This window comes from Hyla sarda, chromosome 8 (genome assembly GCF_029499605.1).
Source record: "Hyla sarda isolate aHylSar1 chromosome 8, aHylSar1.hap1, whole genome shotgun sequence".
NCBI lineage: Eukaryota > Metazoa > Chordata > Amphibia > Anura > Hylidae > Hyla > Hyla sarda.
The window spans coordinates 182,814,192-182,838,336 of NC_079196.1; the positions used below are offsets into that span (position 1 = coordinate 182,814,192).

At 45.9% G+C, this 24,145-nt stretch overlaps 1 protein-coding gene across 1 annotated transcript in view; it reads right to left on the bottom strand.

Moving 5' to 3' along the window:
* Positions 1 to 22,127, bottom strand: part of LOC130284028 (palmitoleoyl-protein carboxylesterase notum2-like) — a 56,540-nt gene extending 34,413 nt beyond the window's left edge. The window contains exon 1 of the mRNA XM_056533926.1: positions 22,116 to 22,127. The gene's annotated coding sequence lies outside the window, so the exon portion shown is untranslated. The remainder of the gene's footprint in view (positions 1 to 22,115) is intronic.
* Between the last annotated feature and the right edge of the window lie 2,018 nt (positions 22,128 to 24,145).

Sequence of the window (24,145 nt, forward strand, 5' to 3'; positions counted from 1 at the left end):
AATTGGCTTCCATCTGCTCCCTGGCTATATCTGATCTCCTCCCTTGCACTCCCTTGCCGGATCTTGTTGCCTTGTGCCAGTGAAAGCGTTTAGTGTGTCCAAAGCCTGTGTACCTGAACTTCTGCTATCCATCCTGACTACGAACCTTGCCGCCTGCCCCCGACCTTCTGCTACGTCTGACCTTGCCTCTGCCTAGTCCTTCTGTCCCACGCCTTCTCAGCAGTCAGCGAGGTAGAGCCGTTGCTAGTGGATACGACCTGGTTGCTACTGCCGCAGCAAGACCATCCCGCTTTGCGGCGGGCTCTGGTGAACACCAGTAGCCTCTTAGAACCGGTCCACTAGCACGGTCCACGCCAATCCCTCGTTGACACAGAGGATCCACTACCCGTAAGCCGAATCGTGACAGTAACTAATGTCTAGATGGGTATTTTTGGGGATAGGTTAAAGGGTTCTCTGTTTCATGCATGTAAACCTCATTTACAGTGCATTCAAAAGTAATAACACTTTCTAATACACTTTTTGTGCTTTATGTTTTGTCTATTTTCGAGATCTTTGTTTATTGTCTGATGCACTAGCTGAATATCCTAATTACTTGATCTAACTGAAGAAGGATTTTCAGGGAGGTTGAACCATGGCAAAAGAGACTGTAGAACTCCACTCCACTTTCTTCTGAGTCAAACTGTGTCACACGACTTTTTAAGAAGCATATCCAGGGGACGTTCCCCTGACTTTACAGGTGGGTACTGGTCCGACTGGAGGCAAAACGAAATCTAGTGTAAAGACAACAAGGTCCTTGTACATCTTAACCCTATAAACTCCTTGAAGAAGAATGCTGAAGAGATGACAATCCTTTCAGCTGGACTAGCTAGGCACAGGCTTGGCTTTACTGAAGACAGGACTAGTGACAATGTGGCCTATTAGTAAGACGTATGCCTAACATTAGCTGTACCTAGGCTTATAGACTTATAGTTTCCTCAGGAAAAGAGACGTGTGACAGGAGCTTAGGAATTAACATGCTCCTGTTTACAACCAGGAGAGAACAAGTTCCTCCTGGAGAACAAGTTCCACATCTTTTCCCAGGCTGGGGGGGTGGAGGGGGGGGGGGGGAGTTTGGACAACTCCTGCACCAATTGGCTAGGTGTCTAACATGTGGCTAGATTCTGGCTCAGCTGTACAGAAATACAGTGCAATGTGAGACAAGTTTTAGCAAGAATTAGCTTCTGTATGCATGAGAACATAGAGGGACATTTATCAATGTTTGCTTATGTATTCTTTTTTTTAGTAATTTTTTCCTTACTTTTTTTTTCTTACGTGCGACTTATTTATCAACTGGTTTCAGCCTGTTCATAATTTTCTTTCACGTAAGCAATTTTTCCTTTTTTCCTTTCCTTTTTACTTTGGTAGTAGCTTTTTCTGCTCCATGTTTGAGCTGGAGTAAATTTAGTCAATTTTTAACGCTGTTGCGACTTTTTTTTGCGCAGTTGCGACTGTCGCAGTTAATAAATACCTGACTACCCGTAGTCCATTTTAAAATTATTACTACATAGTTAATTTTTGGAAAACTTGCTTTTCTCGCTTTCCAGTCAAAATGTCGCACAAAAAATTGTGTAGTCGCAGTTGCGACAATTTTGCGACAATTATAGTAAAGAAAACCTGACTAAACCCGTTGATAAATGTCCATAATAGTGTATAAATGATTGACACACAGGTCCCAGCACATGCGCCCTTAAGCTAATCTAACGTGCACGCCGCTGTGTGTCATCCAGCAAGCGCTTGCTCCCGCTGCCGTCTTTCTCCTCAGTGCACCTGCGCAGTGCTAGCTGGATGACACACGCGCACATTAGATTAGCTGAGCGGCGCATGTGCAGGGACCTGTGTGTCAATCACACAGCGGTCCCAGCGCTGACATACAGGCGGTAGGCATGGCGGCGGCGGGGCATCGCGTACTTCACGCCACGTCTATCCGACCGTCAGTGGCTTTTATCAAAAGCATTTTTTGGGGTAATGAAACCCTGCAAATTTTAGGTAAAAACATTGCTATACCCACCACCTGCACACTGTGCAAAGGCTGTGTGCAGGTTATTACACCCAGATTTCATGACAGTTGCGCTTCAAGCAGAAAGAAATTGGGTGTCACAGTGTCCTTTACATGTTCTGTCATTGTCAGCCAGCCACCGTCACCTTTATTTGCAGTGGTGTAGGGAACAAGAACCCTGGACTTCTATGGATTGTAACCGTATCATCTTTAGCAATGAATCCAAGTTCTGTTTGGGATCCAACTACAGTCAGGTTCAAGTATAGTGCCTCTGCTGTGGAGCGACACACTGCATTAACTGGTAAAGTGATGATCTAGAGCAGTGTTTCCCAAACAGGGTGCCTCCAGTTGTTGCAAAACTACATATCCCAGCACGCCTGGACAGCCGAAGGCTGTCCAGGCATGCTGGGAGTTGTAGTTTTGCAACAGCTGGAGGCACCCTGGTTGGGAAGCACTGATCTAGAGAGTCATTGCATACAATAGACGGTCACCCTCAGTAGTAATTAAAGAAACACTTATGTGGTAGCCTGGGGTTGTAGGGTAAATGGGGTGTAGCTGTGCGGTTACTAAAGGGTGCTTGCTTAACCCTTTCTATTCGTGACGCCAGGGTGGGGGCTATTCTCTGTATGCTTGTCCTATCGCCACCCATCACAAGAGCGATAGGGAGATAGGAAATAATTGATTGTCCACAACCGGAGATTTGCAGAACTTTTACCAAAGATTTTATGCAACACCCAGGGGCGGGTCGTGGCGCAGCGCGGGCTTTTTTTGCGCTTCTCCAGTAGCGAGTTAACCCTTGCAGCACTGATCGGACCAGTGGATCGTAGCATGTATTGACCTCGTACTTTACACATCCTTGCAGCCAATAAATCTTCGCCTCCCACCTTACTTTTCGCGTGCCCTCTTTGCACGCAACACCACAAACACAGTCCCGTACACTTGAATGGTGATTTACAGCACATGAATAAAGTCTTTTTACATAGGGGGAGTACTCTGTTAACGGTGGCAACAGCTGTAGGCACACACCCGTATCCTGGGGTTGTAGGGTAAATGGGGTGTAGCTGTGCGGTTACTAAAGGGTGCTTGTTTAACCCTTTCTATTTGTGACGCCAGAGTGGGGGCTATTCTCTGTATGCTTGTCCTATCGCCACCCATCCCAAGAGCGATAGGGAGATAGGAAATAATTGATTGTCCACAACCGGAGATTTGCAGAACTTTTACCAAAGATTTTATGCAACACCCAGGGGCGGGTCGTGGCGCAGCGCGGGCTTTTTTTGCGCTTCTCCAGTAGCGAGTTAACCCTTGCAGCACTGATCGGACCAGTGGATCGTAGCATGTATTGACCTCGTACTTTACACATCCTTGCAGCCAATAAATCTTCGCCTCCCACCTTACTTTTCGCGTGCCCTCTTTGCACGCAACACCACAAACACAGTCCCGTACACTTGAATGGTGATTTACAGCACATGAATAAAGTCTTTTTACATAGGGGGAGTACTCTGTTAACGGTGGCAACAGCTGTAGGCACACACCCGTATCCTGGGGTTGTAGGGTAAATGGGGTGTAGCTGTGCAGTTACTAAAGGGTGCTTGTTTAACCCTTTCTATTTGTGACGCCAGGGAGAGGGCTATTCTCTGTATGCTTGTCCTACCGCCACCCGTCCCAAGAGCGATAGGGAGATAGGAAATAATTGATTGTCCACAACCGGAGATTTGCAGAAACTTGTCGGAACTTTTACTGAAGATTTTATGCAATAATGAACAGGAACAGTCCATATAACAAAGTCTATTAGCGCTTGACAAGTGGTTGGGACCTCGTGAGTCTATTGAGCTTAGGAAGGTAATTGTTGCGCTGATCCACTGGTTTTAGGGGTTTAGATTCGGTCCAGTAATCATGCTAGCTTTAACGGGGATTGAGATTTTAAATCATGGTTTAGTTTCAGGCTGAGGCCGGCAGGCTTCTGGCCTAGCTTGTCTTTGTAAGTTACGCAGATCCGTCCTAATAGTCTGGCATCCACGAGAGCAGCAACCCAAGAGAGCAATCATTGGCTACAGCTCCCTTATATGGCAGGGGCTGGACTTAAGCTCACTGGTCCATAACAACTTTCAATCTTCTGTACAAAGAGTTATGGGTAAACATGCGACTCAAGGTCCCCCAAAGGTCCTAAAACATAACCCAAAGGAATTAACACAGTCGCATGACTGAAGGTCCTGCCATGCTATAAAGGTAATTATACTAATATACATTATTAAATATATACACATACACTATAAAATTAGAGAAGGAGGAGGCGACTAGGGGCTGTCCCACCTGGAGGACCCTACCTGAATGTAGTAACTCTGACTTTGGGAACCACCATACAAGGTATGGTATGCAATACGGTACCGGGACACCACACTTACATCTCCACAACATGTGAAGACATCCTGCGGTCATACCAAGGCTTCCAAATGGCATTTTCTCAGGAGAATAATATTCCCTTATTGTGATGTCATTGGGGGAGATTTATCAAAGGATTTAGACTGGTTTTTCCTGTCTAAATTTGTTGCACAGAAAGTTGCAGTCTAAATATGTGCGACTTTTCTGCGACTTTTGCTGTAGAGGATTTTTAGAACATGATGCATGCAAGTCTATTTTAGACGGAAATGCATTGGAAAATGCATTGGTGCTGAATTTATCAAGTGCGACTTTTGTGCGACAAGTCGCATCTGCCCAAAATACGCTGAAATGTCAGACCATGTTGGAGCAGGTCTAAATGCAGTTTAAGCTGTAGACCCTGAAGTCTGAGCACAGAATTTATCTAGGGCTGTGAGACCTTTGATAAATTAGGAGCACAATAGACAGGAGACTACCACATACGCTGGTCTATAAGCATAACCAGAATAGACTAGATTAGTAAATGTCCCCCATTGTGTCTATTATCCCTGTACAGTGATATCACTGTGTTTATTATTCCTGTACTGTAATATCTCTGTGTTAATATCTCTGTTGTGGGTGATATCAGTTTTTTCATTTCCATGATATAAACCTATGAGGTGAAAAGTCTGGTGATGCCTAAGGTGACCCAAAAATTCCCATAATACCAGTACTAAAATGTTACTGTAAAGCTAGGAGCCTTGCTATGTATTGTGTGAACCCATCCATAGGCTTCATACTGTATCTGTAATTCAGGTGTAAATGAATACATGGAATATTAGGAATTTTTATGATGTCTCTGTGTTTAACGTAAATGTGACACGTGTATGTATCTGAACAACGACCCACAAAGTTTGGTTTAGAAATCAATACTTCAAGGGACTGACTGAAGTCAAGAGTATTAGCTGGAGAACAGCTGCAGTAAGAATTGTCTATATAAGCGTATGGCCGAGTTGATGCTTTAACACAGCAACGACATATCTGATACAGTGACACTGGAAGAATGTCGTATTTGGCAGGGTTTAAAACACATAGGTCAACATATATGATACTTAGAAAAGCCAACAGGGGCTTAGGGTGGCTTTTGAAAATGTAACCTACAACATGTTCCTACTGTATCTTCTTGTTATGTGGCAGCTCCTCTCAGTGCTTCCATTTCATGTGCCATCTTATCAAAGGAAGAACAAACATGTCACCCCAAGGCTAAAACTCAGTCACAAGCATACAAAAAAAAAAAAAAAAAAAAGTCCAGCAAAAGCTGTTCCAGTTTCTACCCATTAGAAAGTTATATAAGGTTTGCTGGAAGGTGTTTCTCAAATATTGCATGGTCTTGCATTATAAATGTACATTATAGATGTATTTTCTGTCTTGCACTGCAAGTTTTAATGCATACACTGAGGTTCACAGCATGCAGAGTGTTAATTAATTTTAATTTTAATCTTTTTTTGGCCTTACATTACATTTCATGTACATTTCATTAACAGATGGATAATTTGGTCACAAACCAATAGTGGTAGGAGACAATCAGAAGTCCAACCTGCTCTCCTAAAGGAAGTAATGGACTTAAACCAGTTTAAGTCAGCCACGGTTTGGCCTTTGCCAAAGCAACATATCAGCCCCTCAGCCCTGCTGATCCTAAGGAGACCAAAGTCTAGCCTTGGTTATGCTAACATTAGGCATATCATCTATACAGGCTATTTGTCCAGTTTGTCACCTCATTGTTCTTGAGCCCTGTTCCTATCCTGCTTTGAGGATATATTTCAACCCCAAGAGGGATTTCTTTGAGCAAGGATAGATCTGAACAAGGACCTTGCTGTCTTTCTACTGGATTCTTTATTGACCTCTGGTTGGACCAGTGCCAGCCTGTCTGCCAAGTCAAGGTGGACTTCCCTATCTGCTGTGTCACATATTACTGCCAAAAGAGTGAGTAACCTGGAGTCCTTAATTGCATTACACCACAGCTTACCTCCCGCGAGATCCTCGTCCAGTAGTTTTCATAATTTGGACAGTGAGCATGTGTATTAGAGAACTTTAAAGTGGTACTCCGCCCCTAGACATCTTATCCCCTATCCAAAGTATAGGGGATAAGATGTCAGATCGCCGCGGTCCCGCTGCTGGGAAGCCCGGGGCGAGTTCGCTCTGTGCGTAATGACGGGCGATACAGGGGACGGAGCAGCGTGATGTCATGGCTCCGCCCCTCGTGACATCACTGCCCATCCCCTTAATGCAAGTCTATGGCAGGGGGCGTGATGACCACCACGCCCCCTCCCATAGACTTGTATTGAAAGGGGCGGACCGTGACGTCACGAGGGGCGGAACCGTGTCGTAACGATGCTCCGGCCCCTGTATTGCCCGTCATTACATGCAGAGCGAACTCTCTCTGTGCTGTAATGATAGCGCGGTGCCACAGCGGGGATCCCGTGGGTCCCCAGCAGCGGGACCGCAGCGATCTGACATCTTATCCCCTATCCTTTGGATAGGGGATAAGATGTCTAGGGGCGAAGTACCCCTTTAAGATCATTGCAGATCTACCTTATTCCTGTACATGTGCTAATAAAGCAATAAAGATTAGTTTTTTCCATATATCTGCTAAAGAAGCATTTAGTAAACATGACAGTGTCTAAATCATCATTCTCCTGGATCCTAACTACTTAAAGCGTACCTATCATATCACAGAAAATTTTTTGAAAAGTTATATGTTACTCAGTACCTCATCCTGATCATGTACATATAACTTTTATGTGTATAGCTTCTGTATTTCTTTTAAAATCATCTTATATCAGATCACACTGAATTTTCCTCTTCTCACAGGCTGGGGGCGTGTCCCTCTCTTGCCCTCACTGTACATGACTAAACTGGGCTGGCACACTGTAACAAACCCCCTCCCCATCTCCTTACTACTGGGGTACATGTTGCTGTATGAGGTAGAACATGCTGTCACACTTGCTCCCTCTTCTCCTTTATGCTATGGATGGAGCTGTGCACTGCATCCTTCTCCTTCTCGATGCTGCTGAGAGCTGGGGAGGTGTGGGGAGGTGTGAGGGGGTGTGGCCTCCTCTCAGCCAATCACAGCAGCTCACACACTGCCCACTCTCCTCTGTTGGAGATCTTCACACAGGGAGTGCACACTCCCTCTCACCTCTTGTATTTCAACTGAGTCGCTGATGTTGCTAACATCGGAAAGACCATAGTAACAGGTGTGGGACATTTAATGAGGACCTCTAGTGGCCACTTTTATAGGAGCAGTTTTCTAAAGGAAACTGTGGAAAAAAACTATGAAATTGTATTAGAGATACACTTATTTTCTATGGCTCTTTTGTTTTTAAAAATATAGTTTTGGTTATAGTGGCCATTTAAGCTTTACTTTCTCAAGTTTTACTCAAGTATCTGTACTTCACTCATGTTTTGATAAACTAAAGTGTTAGTCTGTGGGGACAATAGTATAGTTTTTAGGTGCGTTAGGTGGCACAAAAAGTCAAGCACATGCTGTATCAATGCCTCCATTACAATGACCCCAATCAACACTACTTAGGTAAAATGAAACACAGATTATTCACCTGCAAAATAACATATTCGGTCAGTGAGAACAAGAGTAGGTGCCTCTAAACTCATAATGCATAATAGAGAAACACATGCGGAAGATACTTCTGTAGCAAAATTCACTGGCATAGAGAGAATTGATGTCTATTTAGGTGGAGGTGATAGGCATCATAATTTGGTACAGAGTGAGTCTGGGTGGATCATGCACGTAAACGAACCACTTTGTCTAAACAAGCAAAATAAGCTCACTGTGTTCCTTCAGTATTAACATTTCACTATGTTGTTATTTTGTGTGATTTAAATGTTTCTTTTGTTTTGTATATTGGTTACCAAGGTGACCTTACACGCAATGAACGTTTAAACACGTCAAGACGTCCCTAATGTCATTATTGGTCTGATGAAGCACAGCAAGACCTAAAAAAGCTGTTATCCAAGGAAAGCTTTTTGCTATCTGGCTGTATCCACTTGATATCTCGCATGTGGCCCCTTGAGAAGCGGTGCCACACAAGTGCAAAAAAAAAAAAGGGGAAAAAACATCATATAAGCACTATTTTTAATATAGAGATGGAAATACAAAGCAAAACAGCAGAAATGGCCATCAACATAGGGTGAGCGGAGGTGGGGTGTTTTTCTCATCTTGCGACTTAAAAGAGGAAATACTGATTATCAGTACAAAAACTCTGGAATACAGAGTTAACTCACATGCAAAAAAAGAAGCAAAACTCTTCTGGACCATCCAGTCAACACAAGTATACTCTGAATGCAGTCGTACCCCCAGAGGTCTTAGGGTGTTCAAATAACCATCCCAGTTGGGAGAAGAGCAAGAGTTTCTCATGGCCTGGAATGAGGCTCACCTACTACACTCACTACACCTACAACAATAAGTGCTATCTAAAAATGAGAGATATTAGGAATTCACAATTGAATTATGTAAAGCAAAAACTGAATTAAAACTTGTTTATGCAATGCACAATTCGCCAGCTTCATTCAACATTTAAGAAGAAGTTGCTCCAGTTACAAATTCCCATTAAAGAGATTAAGAGGAACAAATATATGTGAAACAAAGGAGATTTCGATACAAACATGATGTTTTCATTGGCAAAATCAAATACTAGGGTGGGCAACAAAAGTAAAACAAAAAACGATAAATAACACTTCTAACTATAAAAATAAAAACAAGTCGCATAAGAGAAAGCCACATATCATGGAATTTCTGAATATGGAGTCAGATTGTAGTCCATCCATTGGGGGGGGGAACCAATGTAGCGCCATCAGGATCATCTAAACTAAATACAGGTCTGGCCCCTTTAGGAGGATGAGACAAGGAGGTAGATGAAGCAGAACTATCCTGGAAGAAGACAAAGAAAAGGAAAAATATTACTAGAAAAGCTTAGTTTTTTCATGAATTTTACAGACATTCCTTTATCAGGCGCCTGCAGATCGGGCCTCAACAAAGGACTTCATTTTGGACTAAATGAGTCTTTTGACATAGAGAGGTTTTCAGTTGACCTCTTTAAGTAGGTTCAGAAAATCAATTTAAAAAAATCGTTTTGGGCATCAATAAAAATACCACAGCAGATGAATGTGATATCCCTTGTAAGATAGGACCTTTGGGTTTTTCTATAGTGAAGGATTTCACACAGGAAGAAGCTTATTGTACATACTTATTGGCTGAGCTAGGTGGAGACATTACAGGTGAAACTCAATTAATATTGTGCAAAAGTTCATTTATTTCAGTAATGCAACTTAAAAGGTGAAACTTATATAGAAAGAGACTCATTACATGCAAAGCAAGATAGTTTAAGCCGTGATTTTTCATAATTTTGATGACTATGGCTTACAGCTCATGAAAACCCCGAATCCCCAATATATTATATGATATTAAAGGGGTATTCCGGGCAAAAACATTTCATCCCCTATCCAAAGGATAGGGGATAAGATGTCTGATTGAGAGGGGCCCGCTGCTGAGACCCCCCGCCATCTCCCTGCAGCACCTGCATTCAATGCGGGTGCTGAATCTCCAGTTCCAGAAACCTCCGGGTTTCCAGGACTGGGGACGTGATGTCACGCCACGCCCCATCCATTCATGTCTATGGGAGGGGGCGTGATGGCCGTCACGCCCCCTCCCATAGACATGAATGGAGGGGGCATGACGTGACGTCACGTCCCCAGTCCCGGAAACCCGGAGGTTTCCGAAACTGGTTATCCAGCACCCTCATAGAATGTGGGCGCTGCAGGATGATCGCGGGGGGTCTCAGCAGCGGGCCCCTGTGATCAGACATCGTATCCCCTAACCTTTGGATAGGGGATAAAATGTTTTTGCCCAGAATACCCCTTTAAGTCCAGGGTCACCGCATCCGTCTACCAGGAGATTTTGCCGCAGACAAGTTGCATTACTAAAATAAATGAACTTTTGCACACTGAGGACATTGACACTGAGGACATTTTTGTTATCTGGGAAGGGGAAAAAAGTGACTTCAATGACTTTGTCTCCAACATAAATATGTTGAACAATTTTAACATGACTTTCACCCACCAGTTTGGAGGGAATGTTTTGAGAATTCCTTGATGTCCTCATCTCAGTTCAAAATGATAAACTAGTCACCTCCACATTCAGAGAAACTACATCTAAAAATGCATTACTACAATGAGAAGAGAGGGAATATCCGGAGAGGATTGTGGATGAAGCCTTCACTAAGGTACAAAAGAACATGAGAAATTAATAATTAAATAGCAATTAGAGGAGGGGGAAAAAACTAAAATTTACTTTTTCATTTGCTAACACTCCAATGAATTCCACCATTAATAGTCATTAAATGCAATTGGTACATATTACAGCAGGACATCGACCTAAAAGAAACTGCAGTTAATACTCCTATCATCACATATGGGAGAAATCATAAACTCGGATCCTTTGTTAAGGTAATAAAATCTAAACAAAAGAAATGGTTATTTGAAGGGTTACCGAAAGGAAACTTTAAATGTGGGGATTGTACAGTTGTACTTATAAAGTACCAATTTATCTAAAAATGCTTTTTCTATTGGGTGGCTACAATGTTAAAGTGAAGCAATTTATAACCCGGAAGTCTACTAACATAAGGCATTGCCTAATATGTCCTTGTGGACTATACTACATGGGTAAACGAAACACAGATTAATCAACCACATAAAAGAACATCTTCAGTCATCCATGGTGCATATTAGTGAAACACATGTAATGGATACCTCTGTAGTAAATTTGCTGGCATAGAGAGAATCGATGTCCCTCTGGCTGGAGGCGATAGGATCATGATTTGGTACAGAGTGAGTCTTGGTGGGTCATGCGCGACGGACCACTTGTTCTAAACAAGCAAAATGAGCACAATGTGAACTCAAATGTGTTTCATTAATCGCTTGGGTATGGTATTGTTTACGACAAGACATCCCTGCTGTGAGGTGTAAAACTGTTGTAGCCCCTGTGTACACTCCCCACCTTTCCACTATCCTCATTCCCCTTTCTCAGCTTTTCTGTTGTTTGTGTTATGTTACCGTGAATGAAGAAAGACATAAAAAGCTGAAAAAAAGGTGAGCATGCTAGCACTTCACACCGGTATTACATCCAAAATAATTGTTACTTATATGTAACTCACTTCCAGGAGGGGAGTGTCACGATGCCGGCTGGCAGGTAGTGGATCCTCTGTGCCAGAGAGGGATTGGCGTGGACCGTGCTAGTGGACCGGTTCTAAGCCACTACTGGTATTCACCAGAGCCCGCCGCAAAGCGGGATGGTCTTGCTGCGGCGGTAGTGACCAGGTCGTATCCACTAGCAACGGCTCACCTCTCTGGCTGCTGAAGATAGGCGCGGTACAAGGGAGTAGGCAGAAGCAAGGTCGGACGTAGCAGAAGGTCGGGGCAGGCAGCAAGGATCGTAGTCAGGGGCAACGGCAGAAGGTCTGGAAACACAGGCAAGGAACACACAAGGAACGCTTTCACTGGCACTAAGGCAACAAGATCCGGCAAGGGAGTGCAGGGGAAGTGAGGTGATATAGGGAAGTGCACAGGTGAACACACTAATTGGAACCACTGCGCCAATCAGCGGCGCAGTGGCCCTTTAAATCGCAGAGACCCGGCGCGCGCGCGCCCTAGGGAGCGGGGCCGCGCGCGCCGGGAAAGAACAGACGGAGAGCGAGTCAGGTAGGGGAGCCGGGGTGCGCATCGCGAGCGGGCGCTACCCGCATCGCGAATCGCATCCCGGCTGGCAGCGGAATCGCAGCGCCCCGGGTCAGAGGACGTGACCGGAGCGCTGCAGCGGGGAGAGTGAAGCGAGCGCTCCGGGGAGGAGCGGGGACCCGGAGCGCTCGGCGTAACAGTACCCCCCCCCTTGGGTCTCCCCCTCTTCTTAGAGCCTGAGAACCTGAGGAGCAGACTTTTGTCCAGGATGTTGTCCTCAGGTTCCCAGGATCTCTCTTCAGGACCACAACCCTCCCAGTCCACTAAAAAAAAATTTTTTCCTCTGACCTTTTTGGCAGCTAAAATTTCTTTGACCGAGAAGATGTCCGAGGAGCCGGAAACAGGAGTGGGAGGAACAGATTTGGGAGAAAAACGGTTGAGGATGAGTGGTTTGAGAAGAGAGACGTGAAAGGCATTAGGGATACGAAGAGAAGGAGGAAGAAGAAGTTTATAAGAGACAGGATTAATTTGACACAAAATTTTGAAAGGACCAAGGTAGCGTGGTCCCAACTTGTAGCTAGGGACACGGAAGCGGACATATTTAGCGGAGAGCCATACCTTGTCTCCAGGGGAAAAAACGGGAGGAGCTCTTCTTTTCTTATCCGCGAACTTCTTCATGCGTGATGAAGCCTGTAAGAGAGAATTTTGGGTCTCTCTCCATATAATGGAAAGGTCACGAGAAATTTCATCCACAGCGGGCAGACCAGAGGGCAAGGGAGTAGGGAGGGGGGGAAGAGGGTGACGGCCGTACACCACGAAAAATGGGGATTTGGAGGAAGACTCAGAGACCCTGAAGTTATACGAGAATTCGGCCCATGGGAGGAGATCTGCCCAGTCATCCTGGCGGGAGGAAACAAAATGTCGCAAATAATCACCCAAGATCTGGTTAATTCTTTCTACTTGTCCATTGGACTGGGGATGATATGCAGAAGAAAAATTTAATTTAATCTTGAGTTGTTTACAGAGAGCCCTCCAGAATTTAGACACGAATTGGACGCCTCTATCCGAGACGATCTGTGTAGGCAACCCGTGAAGACGAAAAATGTGTACAAAAAATTGTTTAGCCAACTGAGGCGCAGAAGGAAGACCAGGAAGAGGGATGAAATGTGCCATTTTGGAGAATCGATCAACGACCACCCAAATAACAGTGTTGCCACGGGAAGGGGGTAAATCAGTAATGAAATCCATACCAATCAGAGACCAAGGCTGTTCGGGGACCGGCAGAGGATGAAGAAAACCAGCGGGCTTCTGGCGAGGAGTCTTATCCCGGGCACAGATAGTGCAGGCTCGCACAAAGTCCACAACATCCGTCTCCAGAGTCGGCCACCAATAGAAGCGGGAGATGAGTTGTCCAGATTTCTTGATACCCGCATGACCTGCGAGATGGGAGGAGTGACCCCATTTGAGGATTCCGAGGCGTTGGCGAGGAGAAACAAAGGTCTTTCCTGGAGGAGTCTGCCTGATGGCGGCAGGAGAAGTGGAGATCAGGCAGTCAGGTGGAATGATGTGTTGCGGAGAGAGTTCAACTTCTGAGGCATCCGAGGAACGAGAGAGAGCATCGGCCCTAATGTTCTTATCGGCAGGACGAAAGTGAATCTCAAAATTAAATCGGGCAAAGAACAGAGACCACCGGGCCTGGCGAGGATTCAGCCGTTGGGCAGACTGGAGGTAGGAGAGGTTCTTGTGGTCGGTGTAGATAATAACAGGAGAACTTGATCCCTCCAGCAGATGCCTCCATTCCTCAAGTGCTAATTTGATGGCTAGAAGCTCTCGATCCCCGATGGAGTAGTTCCTCTCCGCTGGAGAGAAGGTCCTAGAGAAAAAACCACAAGTGACAGCATGCCCGGAAGAATTTTTTTGTAGAAGAACAGCTCCAGCTCCCACTGAGGAGGCATCAACCTCCAATAGGAAGGGTTTGGAAGGGTCAGGTCTGGAGAGGACGGGAGCCGAAGAAAAGGCAGACTTGAGTCGTTTAAAGGCGTCTTCTGCTTGAGGAGGCCAGGACTTGGGATCAGCATTTTTTTTGGTTAAAGCCACGATAGGAGCCACAATGGTAGAAAAATGTGGAATAAATTGCATGTAATAATTGGCGAACTCCAAAAAGCGTTGGATAGCACGGAGTCCGGAGGGGCGTGGCCAATCTAAGACGGCAGAGAGTTTGTCTGGATCCATCTGTAGACCCTGGCCAGAGACCAAATATCCTAGAAAAGGAAGAGATTGGCATTCAAACAGACATTTCTCAATTTTGGCATAGAGTTGGTTGTCACGAAGTCTCTGAAGAACCATACGGACATGCTGGCGGTGTTCTTCTAGATTAGCAGAAAAAATTAGGATATCGTCCAGATATACAACAACACAGGAGTATAACAGATCACGAAAAATTTCATTGACAAAGTCTTGGAAGACGGCAGGGGCGTTGCACAGGCCAAAGGGCATGACCAGATACTCAAAGTGTCCATCTCTGGTGTTAAATGCCGTTTTCCACTCGTCCCCCTCTCTGATGCGGATGAGGTTATAGGCGCCTCTTAAGTCCAATTTAGTAAAGATGTGGGCACCTTGGAGGCGATCAAAGAGTTCAGAGATGAGGGGTAAAGGGTAGCGGTTCTTAACCGTGATTTTATTAAGACCGCGGTAGTCAATGCAAGGACGTAGGGTGCCATCTTTTTTGGACACAAAGAAAAATCCGGCTCCGGCAGGAGAGGAGGATTTACGGATAAAGCCCTTTTTTAGATTCTCCTGGACATATTCGGACATGGCAAGAGTCTCTGGGGCAGAGAGAGGATAAATTCTGCCCCGGGGTGGAGTAGTACCCGGGAGGAGGTCGATAGGGCAATCATAAGGCCTGTGAGGAGGTAGAGTCTCAGCTTGTTTTTTGCAGAAAACATCCGCGAAGTCCATATAGGCCTTAGGGAGACCGGTTACTGGAGGAACCACAGAGTTACGGCAAGGGTTACTGGGAACCGGTTTTAGACAGTTCTTGGAACAAGAGGACCCCCAACTCTTGATCTCCCCAGTGGACCAATCCAGGGTTGGGGAATGAAGTTGAAGCCAGGGAAGTCCAAGGAGAATTTCCGAGGTGCAATTGGGGAGGACCAAAAGTTCAATCCTCTCATGATGAGATCCGATGCTCATAAGAAGGGGCTCCGTGCGGAAACGTATGGTACAGTCCAATCTTTCATTATTTACACAATTGATGTAGAGGGGTCTGGCGAGACTGGTCACCGGGATGTTGAACCTGTTGACGAGAGAGGCCAAAATAAAATTTCCTGCAGATCCAGAGTCCAAAAAGGCCACAGCAGGGAAGGAGAAGGCAGAGGCAGACATCCGCACAGGCACCGTAAGACGTGGAGAAGCAGAGTAGACATCAAGGACTGTCTCACCTTTGTGCGGAGTCAGCGTACGTCTTTCCAGGCGGGGAGGACGGATAGGACAATCCCTCAGGAAGTGTTCGGTACTAGCACAGTACAGGCAGAGGTTCTCCATACGGCGTCGTGTCCTCTCTTGAGGTGTCAGGCGAGACCGGTCGACCTGCATAGCCTCCACGGCGGAAGGCACAGGAACAGATTGCAGGGGACCAGAGGAGAGAGGAGCCGAGGAGGAGAAACGCCTCGTGCGAACAGAGTCCATATCTTGGCGGAGTTCCTGACGCCTTTCGGAAAAACGCATGTCAATGCGAGTGGCTAGGTGAATAAGTTCATGTAGATTAGCAGGAATTTCTCGTGCGGCCAGAACATCTTTAATGTTGCTGGATAGGCCTTTTTTGAAGGTCGCGCAGAGGGCCTCATTATTCCAGGACAATTCTGAAGCAAGAGTACGGAATTGTACGGCATACTCGCCAACGGAAGAATTACCCTGGACCAGGTTCAACAGGGCAGTCTCAGCAGAAGAGGCTCGGGCAGGTTCCTCAAAGACACTTCGGATTTCCGAGAAGAAGGAGTGTACAGAGGCAGTGACGGGGTCATTGCGGTCCCAGAGCGGTGTGGCCCATGACAGGGCTTTTCCGGACAGAAGGCTGACTACGAAAGCCACCTTAGACCTTTCAGTGGGAAACAGGTCCGACATCATCTCCAGATGCAGGGAACATTGGGAAAGAAAGCCACGGCAAAACTTAGAGTCCCCATCAAATTTATCCGGCAAGGATAGGCGTAGCCCAGGAGCGGCCACTCGCTGCGGAGGAGGTGCAGGAGCTGGCGGCGGAGATGACTGCTGAAGCTGTGGTAGTAACTGTTGTAGCATAACGGTCAGTTGAGACAGCTGTTGGCCTTGTTGCGCTATCTGTTGTGACTGCTGGGCGACCACCGTGGTGAGGTCAGCGACAACTGGCAGAGGAACTTCAGCGGGATCCATGGCCGGATCTACTGTCACGATGCCGGCTGGCAGGTAGTGGATCCTCTGTGCCAGAGAGGGATTGGCGTGGACCGTGCTAGTGGACCGGTTCTAAGCCACTACTGGTATTCACCAGAGCCCGCCGCAAAGCGGGATGGTCTTGCTGCGGCGGTAGTGACCAGGTCGTATCCACTAGCAACGGCTCACCTCTCTGGCTGCTGAAGATAGGCGCGGTACAAGGGAGTAGGCAGAAGCAAGGTCGGACGTAGCAGAAGGTCGGGGCAGGCAGCAAGGATCGTAGTCAGGGGCAACGGCAGAAGGTCTGGAAACACAGGCAAGGAACACACAAGGAACGCTTTCACTGGCACTAAGGCAACAAGATCCGGCAAGGGAGTGCAGGGGAAGTGAGGTGATATAGGGAAGTGCACAGGTGAACACACTAATTGGAACCACTGCGCCAATCAGCGGCGCAGTGGCCCTTTAAATCGCAGAGACCCGGCGCGCGCGCGCCCTAGGGAGCGGGGCCGCGCGCGCCGGGAAAGAACAGACGGAGAGCGAGTCAGGTAGGGGAGCCGGGGTGCGCATCGCGAGCGGGCGCTACCCGCATCGCGAATCGCATCCCGGCTGGCAGCGGAATCGCAGCGCCCCGGGTCAGAGGACGTGACCGGAGCGCTGCAGCGGGGAGAGTGAAGCGAGCGCTCTGGGGAGGAGCGGGGACCCGGAGCGCTCGGCGTAACAGGGAGTATTGATCAAACCCCCCTCCCCCCCTCCCTGACTTCCAGTTCTACATTGATTAAGATTTTTTAATAGAAGTAATTTACAAATATGTTTAACTTTCTGCCACCAATTGATTTAAAAGAAAAAAGGTTTTCACCGGAGTACCCCTTTAAGGATAGCATTTTTTATTGTATTATTTAATGGTGAATTATCAAAAGAGAAGACTATTCTGCCTGCTTTCTCTTTCCTATCTGTTTTCCCCCTCAGTAATGTATCTCTTGAAACCTTAGCTGCTTTTCCCTTGCTTTTATCAATAAATCTTTCGGGTAACCCCGTCCTATTAGGCGTTTTTCCAAGTCGTCTGCCTGAATATTATAATTACTGTGATTGCTGTTTATTCTTTTCAGCCTTAAAAATTGGCTGTAAGGGATGCTGCGCTTAACATGAGGGGGATGAGAGGATCCATAATGCAATAATGCGTTGTTAGCAATGCTCTTTCTGAAGCCAGATGTAATAATTTTTTCATCTCCCACATCTATCTGTACATCTAAGAATTCCAGATGTTTATCACCATACTGGGACGTAAAACGCATAATCATGTCATTAGTAGTATTCATGAATTCAACGAATTCGTTGAATTCATTTTGCGTTCCATCCCAAATGATGAATAAGTCATCTACAAAACGCAGGTACATTTGTATTTTACCAACAAAAGGATTAGCTGTAGAAAAAACGTATTTCCTTTCCAGTATGGCAAGGAATATGTTGGCATAAACACAGGAGGTCGGCGACCCCATTACTGTCCCGAGTATCTGCCTATCAACCTATAGATCCCTATTAATAGGAATCCAAAAATCCCTAATTTTCCATATATATTCTCTTTATGGTGAACCCACAAGCTTTATTAAAGTAATTGTGCATAAACATATAATGAAGACTCACATGAATTAAAAATTAGCAGAGCAGCAGCTCAGTGTTTGAACTAATATCTAACTACTGTACATCACGGCCAGTGTACTCCAGCCTATTCTGATTGGCTATACTAAAGTGGAGATGCCCGGCGTGCCTGCAGTGCACTCTGAGCAATTTCTGAGCTACTGCTTTGCTTTATATTAAAATTGAGTCCCTACTCTGCCCCCCTCGACATGTTTCGCTGCCTCTGCAGCTTTATCAAGAGGTAGCGGGCACCTCTTGATAAAGCTGCAGAGGCAGCGAAACATGTTGAGGGGGGCAGAGTAGGGACTCAATTTTAATATAAAGCAAAGCAGTAGCTCAGAAATTGCTCAGCGTGCACTGCAGGCACGCCGGGCATCTCCCCTTTAGTATAGCCAATCAGAATAGGCTGGAGTACACTGGCCGTGATGTACAGTAGTTAGATATTAGTTCAAACACTGAGCTGCTGCTCTGCTAATTTTTAATTCATGTGAGTCTTCATTATATGTTTATGCACAATTACTTTAATAAAGCTTGTGGGTTCACCATAAAGAGAATATATATGGGAAATTAGGGATTTTTGGATTCCTATTAATAGGGATCTATAGGTTGATAAATTAATTTAACCCTCCATATATTGGTCCGACTAGTGAAGAGTATCTGCCTATACCATTCCTCGCCATACTGGAAAGCGTTGTTGGAAAGAATTAAGAAAATAGCATCTGCAACAAAATCAACAAACTCAGGGGATTTATCGGTTTGGGATAGGAAGAGACGGATAGCCTGTATACCCGCATCATGTGGGATGCCGGTATATAGGCTCTCAACGTCCATAGCCGCGATACTGTAAGTGGGTTGCCATTGGAAACTATCCAAAATTTTGATCAGATCACCAGAATCCCTCAAAAAGGATGGAATCCTTTGCAGAAGGGGTGATATCAGCCAATCAATGTAACTTGACAAAAACTGAGTAGGAGAGCCAATCCCCGAGACAATAGGACGTCCCGGGGGCTGGCTCTCCGACTTGTGAATTTTTGGCAATATGTACCAGGAGGGCTTCCTAGTTTTTTTTTGGAAAAAGACGATCCGGTGTCTTTTCTGATATCACACCTTTTTCTAAAATTTTTTGCAAAAAAAGATCTTAATTTTCTAGGATTCTATTGGTTGGATCAGCCCGTAATTTCTCATAAACCACTATATTTCCAAGATGATTGAGTGCTTCATTATCGTGATCTTTCTTAGGCCAGAGCACAATGGCTCCGCATTTATCAGCTTTAGAAATGACAATGTCATTTCTTTCTTTGAGTTTATCCAGAGCCTTTTTCTCTGCTCTAGACAAATTGAACTCAGGCTGTGGATAAATCAAAGCTTCCTGCGGTTCTGGTTCAGTGTTTATTAACTAGCTGTGTGTGAATTAACTTATAATGTGCTGTCAGGTGCATTTACTAATTATGGGCGTACTGGCCCTTTAAATTTCAAAGCTCTGGCGCGCGCGCGCCCTAATGGACGGGGACGTGCGCACCGGAGCTGAGAGAGAGTGGAAGCTGCAGGAGCAGGACTAGGTGAGTGACGGGCCGGGGTTCGCAAGCGGGCGCATCCCGCTATGCGAATCCCGGCCCCGCCGGCAGTCGGGGACACTGTGCTCCCGGCCGGTGCCTGTGGCCAGGGCGCAGTGTGTAACATCAATTAGCTCTTGCTAATTCTGCTATGGCTATAAAATGGTTAAAGAAGTATATATTTTTTTAAATTTTGTTTTGTGGAGAAAAAGCTATCATCAACCTGTAGCAAACGTCAATACCATTTGACAGCTGTTGGCATTTATTAGGGATTCTTAAAACTGACAAATGAATTGGAACCTGGAGTCTCAATCCCTTTATTCGGGTGGCTTGCCAAAATCATGGCGCAGTGCTCCTTCCATCACAACATAACTATAAAGGTCAAGTCACATAACGTAAACACCTTCTGAATTTAGAGGTTATACTGCCAAGATGCCAAACTCATGGACTGGGGATGGTTAATAATATTCTGCCTTTAGATCTCTATGTACAAACAGTTGAAGCATTGCCTGCCTTGGGTAGCATGTGAGCTGGCCATGTCCATTTTAAGAAAATTTTTACTTTGTGTGGCTTGTCCTGATATAGCCTAGTGTGGATTCGTTGGCATTTATGTGTCATGGAGGGCATTGATCAATATATTACTTATTACAACATACTATTCTATGATTATGTGAGTTAGTTAGAAACTCACTACTATAGGGAAATCCATAAAGGGGTACTCCACTGCTCAGCGTTTGGAACAAACTGTTCCGAATGCTGGAGCCGGCACCGGGAGCTCGTGATGTCATAGCTCTGCTCCCTCAATGCAAGTCTATGGGAGGGGGCGTGAAAGTCATCACGCCCCCTCCCATAGACTTGCTTTGAGGGGGTGGGGGCAGGGCTATGACGTCTCAAGCTCCCGGGGTCGGCTCCAGCATTCGGAACAGTTTGTTTCAAACGCTGACCAGCGGAGTACCCCTTTAAGGTTTACTTGAAAAAACACTAAGCAATTCCCTTTCCGGTTTGCTAGAGGAGTTAGGCTCCATAGACTATAGAACCCGACACCAGCAACAAGACAGGAAGAACAGAAAGCCAGGATGCGAAGAACTTAAGGATCAGGTAAATTAAATTCAACATACTTGATCCCTTTCTCATCATTTGTCAGCAGAACGTCAGGAGGCCCCCATACACAGTAGACAATTGGGCAGGTCCCACTGAACTCGGGGTGGGTCAAGGGGGATTAACTGACATGCTGGGTTTGAAGTCTGCACTTCAGATACATTTTTGCATGGATTTTTTCTCCATCACCTGTCTAACACAGGAAGAAGTACAGTGCCGCCTACAAAAAATCAAAATAGACAAATCACCAGGCCCAGATGGCATTCACCCCCGTGTTCTAAAGGAATTAAGTAATGTAATAGACAGGCCCCTAGTTTTAATATTCAGGGACTCTATAGTAACAGGGACTGTTCCCCAGGACTGGCGCATGGCAAATGTGGTACCAATATTTAAAAAGGGATCAAAAGGTGACCCCGGGAATTATAGACCTCCGTTAAATGTAAATTGTTTGAGGGTTTTCTAAGTGATGCTTTTCTGGAATATCTTAATACAAATAAATGTATGACCCCATATCAGCATGGCTTTATGAGGGATCGGTCCTGTCAAACTAACCTGATCAGCTTTTATGAGGAGGTGAGCTCCAGACTGGACCAGGGGCAATCGCTGGATGTCGTATATCTGGATTTTTCCGAAGCATTTGATACGGTGCCACATAAAAGGTTGGTGCATAAAATGAGAAGGATTGGGCTGGGGGAGAATGTGTGCAAGTGGGTAAGTAACTGGCTCAGTGATAGGAAACAGAGGGTGGTTATTAACCTCTTCAGGACACAGGGCGTATGGATACGCCCTGCATTCCGAGTCCTTAAGGACACAAGGCATATCCATACGCCTGTGGGAAATCCGGTCCCCACCGCTAGCCGGTTGGGGACCGGAGCCGGATGCCTGCTGAAATTGTTCAGCAGGCATCGTGGCATATCGCCCAGGGAGGTCATTATGTCCCCCCATGTCGGCGATGGCCACAGATCGCTGGACAATTCAGCCCAGCAATCTGCGGCGTATTCCTGGTCAATCGGGTCTCCAGTGACCCGGAATTACAGGCTGTCTCTGACGGCCCCGAACAGCCATAGCCAGCAGGGGTGAGGTGGCACTGGTGCCACCTCACGATCGCCCTGATTTGTCGGCCGAATCAGGGCACCTGCTGCGGGTGTCACTCCCGCAACCCGTTCCACCCCTCTTCCGGAGGACGTGAGCGGGTGTGGGAAGAAGACCCCGGGAGCAGGGGACCCCGATCACCGGCGTCCCTGTTGGGATGGGGGCCCCAGGAGCGGCGGCAGCGAGGGACTGACCTGGGGAGCAGCAGTTGGAGCTGAGTGACAGCCTCCTGCTGTTGCTTAGCAACAGCTCCCAGCATGCAAAAAGGGCATGCTGGGAGCTGTAGTTATGCAACAGCAGGAGGCAGACCACCACAACTCCCAGCATTCCCTTATGGGCATGCTGGGACTTATAGTTTTGCAACAGCTGGAGGCACATTTTTTTCAATGGAAAAGTGTACCTTCAGCTGTTGTATAACTACAACTCCCAGCTTACACAAACAGCTAAAGGGCATGCTGGGAGTTGTAGTGGTGCATCTTCTGGCACACTGGTTGTGAAACTCTGTTTTTTTTTTGTTTTTTTTTACCTAACTCAGTGTTTCACGACCGGTATGCCTCCAGCTGTTGCAAACTACAACTCCCAGCATGCACCGTACATGCTGGGAGTTGTAGTTTTGCAACAGCTGGAGGCACACTGGTTGTGAAACATTGAGTTAGGTCACAAACTCAGTGATACATAACCAGTGTGCCTACAGCTGTTGCAAAACTAAAACTCTCAGCATGGACAGTCTGTCAGAGCATGCTGGGAGTTGTAGTTTTGCAACAGCTGGATGTTCCCCCCCAATGTGAATGTACAGGGTACACTCACATGGGCGGAGGTTTACAGTAAGTATCCGGCTGCAAGTTTGAGCTGCAGCAAATTTTCTGCTGCAGTTCAAACTGCCAGCGAGAAACTACTGTGAACCCCCGCCCGTGCGACTGTACCCTAAAAACACCACACTACACTACACTAACACAAAATAAAATAAAAAGTGAAAAACACTACATATACACATACCCCTATACAGCCCCCCTCCCGCCCCCCCCCCCCCCCAATAAAAATGAAAAACGTCTGGTATGCCACTGTTTCCAAAATGGAGCCTCCAGCTGTTGCAAAACAACTACTCCCAGTATTACCAGACAGCCACTGACTGTCCAGGCATGCTGGGAGTTTTAAAACAGCTGGAGGCACCCTGCACCCTATGTCCATCCCTATGCAAGTCCCTAATTTAGGCCTCAAATGGGCATGGTGCTCTCACTTTGGAGCCCTGTCGTATTTCAAGGCAACAGTTAAGGGTCACATATGGGGTATTGCCGTACTCGGGAGAAATTGGGCTTCAAATTTTGGGGGTGTTTTCTGCTTTTACCCTTTTTAAAAATTTAAAAATTTTGGGAAAACAAGCATTTTAGGTAAAAAAAAAATTTTTTTCACATATGCAAAAGTCGTGAAACACCTGTGGGGTATAAAGGTTCACTTAACCCCTTGTTACGTTCCCCGAGGGGTCTAGTTTCCAAAATAGTATGCCATGTGTTTTTTTTTTTTTTTTGCTGTCCTGGCACCATAGGGGCTTCCTAAATGCGGCATGCCCCCAGAGCAAAATTTGCTTCCAAAAAGCCAAATGTGACTACTCCTCTTCTGAGACCTGTAGTGCGCCAGCAGAGCACTTTTCACCCCCATATGGGGTGTTTTCTGAATAGGGAGAAATTGGGCTTCAAATTTTAGGGGGTATTTTCTGCTATTACCCTTTTTAAAAATGTTACATTTTTGGGAAAACAAGCATTTTAGGTCACATTATTATTATTTTTTTTTTTTTTACATATGCAAAAGTCATGAAACACCTGTGGGGTATTAAGGCTCACTTTATCCCATGTTACATTCCCTGTTTCCCATGTTTCCAAAATGGTATGCCATGTGTTTTTTTTTTTTTTGCTGTTTTGACACCCTAGGGGCTTCCTAAAGGTGACATGCCCCCCAAAAACCATTTCAGAAAAATGTTCTCTCCAAAATCCCCTTGTCGCTCCTTCCCTTCTGAGCCCTCTACTGCGCCCGCCGAACACTTTACATAGACATATGAGGTATGTGCTTACTCGAGAGAAATTGGGCTACAAATACAAGTAAACATTTTCTCCTTTTACCACTTGCAAAAATTCAAACATTGGGTCTACAAGAACATGTGAGTGTAAAAAATGAAGATTTAGAATTTTCTCCTTCACTTTGCTGCTATTCCTGTGAAACAGGGTTAAAA